Below are 5,306 nucleotides of genomic sequence, written 5' to 3' on the forward strand. Positions count from 1 at the left end.
CACCGCCACTGCCACCGCCAACACTGCCACTGCCACCACTGCCGCTACCGCCGCGGCTGTGCAAGGGTCCTGTCCCCACCGGCCCAGCCCGCCGGTGCATCGGCATCCCCCCGGGGGTCCGCTGACCCCACCGAGAGCTGCAGTGGCATGCCTGCGTCCCCGTTCCCAGCCCGGCCCACGCAGGCAGCCAGCGCTTGCCCCCAGGGAGGCTTGCTGAGACCCAGGCTGCTGAGCCCACAGCCTGTGCCTGGCAGGAAAGCAATGGCTGGAGCCCCCCAGCCACCCCCCCAAGGGCCACCACAGCCTTCCAGGCTTCAGCCCTCCCTGACAGACCCAGAGCATGTTGCACAGCCCGCTGACAGCAGGGATGGCATCTCCGGGCAGTGAAGTGACATGACCAAGGCTGCGCAGTGTGTCAGTGGCAGAGGCAGAACCAGCGCCCGAGCATCCTTGCTCCCAGCTCTGCGGTACCCAGCACCCCACGCTGCCTTCTCCCCCACCTCCCGACTCCGACTGCAGAAAGCAGGAGCCGTGCTCAGAACTCTGCCGAGCGGCAAGTCCACCCTGGGAGAGCGAAGCATAGGTGCAGACCTGCGCTCCCCGTCCCCACCAGCCTCCAACCTCCCCAGGGAAGGAGCAGAGAGGCGCTCCCAGCGTCCCCAGCTAAGGGACGGGCAGCCCTGATGTGAATGCAAGCTGCCACCCCGACGGATACTGCGGTTACACAGTGCTGGCTTCCTCGTGGACCATCCTGGCTGCCCTGGATCGGACCCTGCCCTGCCAGACCAGGTCCTAAACCCTGACACCTCTGAGCACCCCTGGAGCTCTGGGTGAAGGGGAGGGAGGAAGCCACGTTTCCCCAGCACCGTGCCTGCTGGGGGGATGCATCCTGCTCCTCTCTTTTCTCCCAAGCCCGTCGTTCTCCTGCCTGTCCTAGATCATATTGAATCGACCCAGTTTTAAATGGGACTGATGCCTTTGCGGCCCCGGTGAGACATCCTCCATGCAAGGACAAGACAACGCAGCGCTCCAGCCAGCCCTGCGATGCAAAAGCACTAATTAGACCATCGCCAGGTCTCGGAGCTCGGCGGAGCAGGGCAATATCAGCGACAAGGAAATCACTGCGCCACTGCCGCTCTCCTGGGGCCACACTGAGGAGCGGAGCGCTGCTGCCAAGGACGCTCGGCGAGATCCGGGGCGTCCCAGCTCCCAGCCTGTCCCTCCAGGCTGGCCTGGTTATGTGGAAGGAGAAGCGATGCAAAGATGGGAGAGAGGACAGCATTTTCCATGGCCACCAGGGAAAAGCCAAACCAAAGGGCCAACAGGGACAGGCAGAGAGGGTGTGTGGATCCATCAAGCCAGCTGGTTGATCAATCAATCCAGGTCCCAGCGCCACGCAGTCCCTGTCCCACCAGGATGGCCCACCACATGCCTGGCATGGTCAGCACCACCGTGCCACGCTGTCATCGCTTGATCCAGCATCCCGCATGGATCAAGTGGGGGCCTGGATCCCACCTACACCCTGTGGATGGTGTCACCACCTTGCCCACCCCCGAAAGCTCTCCAAGGGCAGTCAGGTCTTGCCGTGGGGTCAGGGAGGTGAGGTTAGCTGGGGGAAGGCAGGCAACCTCCTCTGCTAACACAGCTCAGCCAGTCATGTGGACATTCAAAGTGCAAGTAGAGGTGCTCTGCTGAGCTCTCGGGACTTGCCCTGGGCAGACACTCTGCCGACATCCCTGCCAGGGCTCCCCCTGAAAAAATAGGGGGGGAAGCTGACTCCGTGCAGCACCCAAAGGAAGCCCTTGGTGCACAGAGTCGCTTGAGTCACCGTCACCAAGTCCTTCCAGCAATACCAACTCTGGGTCAGCGCTTTGGCCCACCAACGCGCCATCTCTGCAGGCTTTCTGCCAACCCGCCAGACCTGCCGCCGCACCAGCAAGGTGGCCGTGGGGTGACTCGGGTCTGCAACCGCAACCGGCACAGCACGGCAAAGCAGGCACTTGGGAGCAGCCACCCAGCCCGGCTCTGCGTGGGTGGCTCCGATCCTCCTCGTGCCCCCAGCCTGCAGGCGAGCGGCTGGCTCGGTGGGCTGCCTAGTGCCCACCACAGCTTGCCTGGGCTCACCTACTCCAGTTGAAGACCACCGAGCTGGTCCTACCTGCTCCCTCGCAGCAAGGTGGGTCTTCAGATACTGAGCATTAAGAATAGAATAGAATAGAATAGAATAGAATAGAATAGAATAGAACAGAATAGAATATTTTCAGTTGGAAGAGACCTACAAGGATCATCTGGTCCAACTGCCTGACCACTTCAGAGCTGACCAAAAGTTAAAGCATGTTATTAAGGGCATTGTCCAAATGCCTCTTAAACACTGACAGGCTTGGGGCATCGACCACCTCTCCAGAAAGGCTGTTCTGGGGTTTGAGCACCCAAGATTTGGGGTGCCTGGAGGCAGACTGACCCACACCACCACGTTTCTTTTACCTAGGAACCACCATTGCAAGGTGAAACACCATTCCTGGCCGCTGCCGGGATGGGGAGCAGCTGTATCGCCCTGCAGACATCAGGAGAGGGGACCGCACCGAGCCTGGGGCCAACACTGCTGCCTGCAGCACTCCTCCCCTCGGCCACACGCCTGCCTGCCCTGCCAGACTGGGTATGTTGAGCTAAACACTCCTTCTGCCAAGGCTCGGGCTGGCGCACCGCACGGGCTATTCTAGGTCACCGGGAGTTTGCTCGGCGCAGACCAGCTTCGCAAACAAAAGCAAGGGCAGGCTCGCCGCCCGAGTCCCCGCAGCACCCTTCGGCCTGCCTGCTCCCCAAAATCCCTCTCCTGGTTTTAAGGAGGGATGATGCCCGCTGGCAGGCAGGGGTTAACCTTCTCAGCATGGATACGGATATTCCTGGACCCCAGCCACCACTGGAGGAGGCTTCCTGGCAGTCCCTGCCTGCTGGGAAGCTGGGTGCTGGTGCAGGCAGGAGTCCCTGAAGGCAAGGGCATCCTGTCTGAGCACCAGCTGGCATCACCCAGCGCCTCCCAGCACAGGATCGCACCTTGCCGGAGCCCGCTGACCTGGGACCACTCTAAGCACGTTCCCCTCTCCCTGGCAGCTTCAGCAACTGGCTGTGCCAGCTGCCTGCATCTGCCTGCCACGATGCAGAGAAAGGTCTGCGCCATCGGCGGACCCCCGCGCCGTGGGTCTCTGCCCAAATTGCTCTTCTCGCTGCAGGCTGGGCCTGGAGCCACGTCTTCCTCTCCCCTCTCTCCGGAGGGCAGGAGGCCAGCTCTTGGCTCCAGGCCTACCTCCCTCCACGGCCGTCCCAGAGCTGCTGCGTGCTCAGCATTCCTGCTCAGCGTTGGAGCAGGCCAGAGCTTCAAGCCTTGCGCCAGGACAGCCACGCGTGCTGAGCACACTCGGAGCCCGGCCGTCATCCCCAAGAGCAGCCGAAGGTGCCTCGGCTCGGCAGAGCCTGCCGCAGGCTTGGAGCTGAGCATCCGGCATCCCGGCGCTGGGCTCCTCATCCCGCCGGCTGCGCGTTTTTGGGGAACACAACCTGGGAAAAAGCTAAGGGAGCCAGGGCGGCGCTGGTGCAGCGTGAGCAATGCGAGCCGCTGCTCCAGCTGACTCACCGGGGCCCCGGCTATGCTGGGGAACTGGCCGGCAGCAGGGAAAGGCTGTGCCAGCAGGTCCTCTGAGCTCTGCTGAAAACCCTTCCCCGGTGCGCTCGGGGCCAGCTCGCAGCAGCAGCAGCAGTCTGGGGCGCAGCCCTGACCCAGCCCGTCCCTCTCCGTGGGGCAGAGCTGCCTGTCCCAGCACTTTGCCTGCCCGCGGGGCCGGGAGAAGGGAGGCGAGGACATCCGTGGAGAAGCCACAAACCTGCTCAGTGTTGGCCAGCACTGGGTGCCGGTCAGCTTGCCCAGACTCTCTGGCCGGCAAGCAGGCACCCAAGCCAGGGCTTTGCAGCAAAGCCAGAACATCCAGATTGCGACTGCATCAGCTTCAGTCCCAGCATGGGCCAAGGAGGGCAAGGAGCTGCAGAAGGGCACCATGGGCTAGTCCAGACTCTCTGGCCACCAGCCAGCCGTCCCCTCTCCTAACTCCCTTCTCCATCCCGGGAAGGTGGCAGGCAGCATCTCCAACGCCTACCCTGGCTCAGCCTGGGGAGCTGAACGTCCCCTGGGACCACATCACCTCCTGCAACCAGGCAGCCATCCCCGCCTCGGCACAGTAGGAACCATCTCACTCACACCCCGGAGGAATCACTCCAAAAGTATTCATGATTCACAAGATTCCTGCAGCCCCTCGGGGACCGTCCAACACCGAGCAGGAAAGCTGAGGTCACGGACAAGCCCAGCAACCAGCCCGGCTCAGCACACACAGCCCGTGGCAGGGAGGCTGGCACGGCCGGACCACGGTGTGGCATCAGCAGCCTGGGGATTCGGCATTGCGCCGGGTAAAGCTCAGCCCGTCGAGTCGGCTGCGGCAGGAATACCTTGCCCCGAAGCTGGCCCAGGCCAGGCACGTCGGTGTCGTAGGGGATGCAAGAGCACTTCGGAGCACGAGGTGCTTTGGCAGGGCTGAATTTGCAAATTTGGCAGGGCTGTTGGCAAATGCATGCAAATATGGTCCTCCCCGAGCAGCGCAGGGGACCCCACGCGTACCCTGATCCGCTCCACGGTGGTCCTGGGCACCGCCGAGGTGGGGTCCCCGTCCCCTCGTGAGCAGCACCCGCTGCACCCAAAAGCAGAGAGCGGCTCCGTGCGGGGGCAGCCGGCGGGCACCCACGTTGGTCTCCCAGAGCATGAAAGCGCTCCCTGCAGCAAGCACCAGCCTTCAGCAAATGATCCCTCCCCTCCAAAGAAAACAACAAAGAAAATGCCGGGATGGGGATTAAGGAAATGAAACCGGCTGCTCGGGGTAAGCAAGGATAGGAAGTGGCTGTAATCATCTCCTCTCCCCGCTGGCCTGCAGCTCTCCCAGCCCGGATCCCGCGGCAAGGCACACATAAACCCAAGGGGAAATCACGTGCTGGAGAGTGCGTCGAACAACTGGGAGGTTTCCGAGTGATCCCTGGTCCCGGGAAGGGAACAGGCACCCGCTGACCCTCTGTGCACCCAAGCCTGGCACTTCCATGCTCGCTCCATCCCTGCGGAAGAGAAGATGCAGGGAGACCTCCTGACACCACAAGCTGCACTCTGCTCCTGGAGCTGGCATCTCAGGAGCTTTGCCCTCATCCTGCACCTCTTCTGCCTGTCCTGAGCTGCTGGTCCAAATTGGTCCTTGCTGGGAAGGGGGTCCCTGTAG

This window comes from Gymnogyps californianus, chromosome 12 (assembly GCF_018139145.2).
Source record: "Gymnogyps californianus isolate 813 chromosome 12, ASM1813914v2, whole genome shotgun sequence".
Taxonomy (NCBI): Eukaryota; Metazoa; Chordata; class Aves; order Accipitriformes; family Cathartidae; genus Gymnogyps; species Gymnogyps californianus.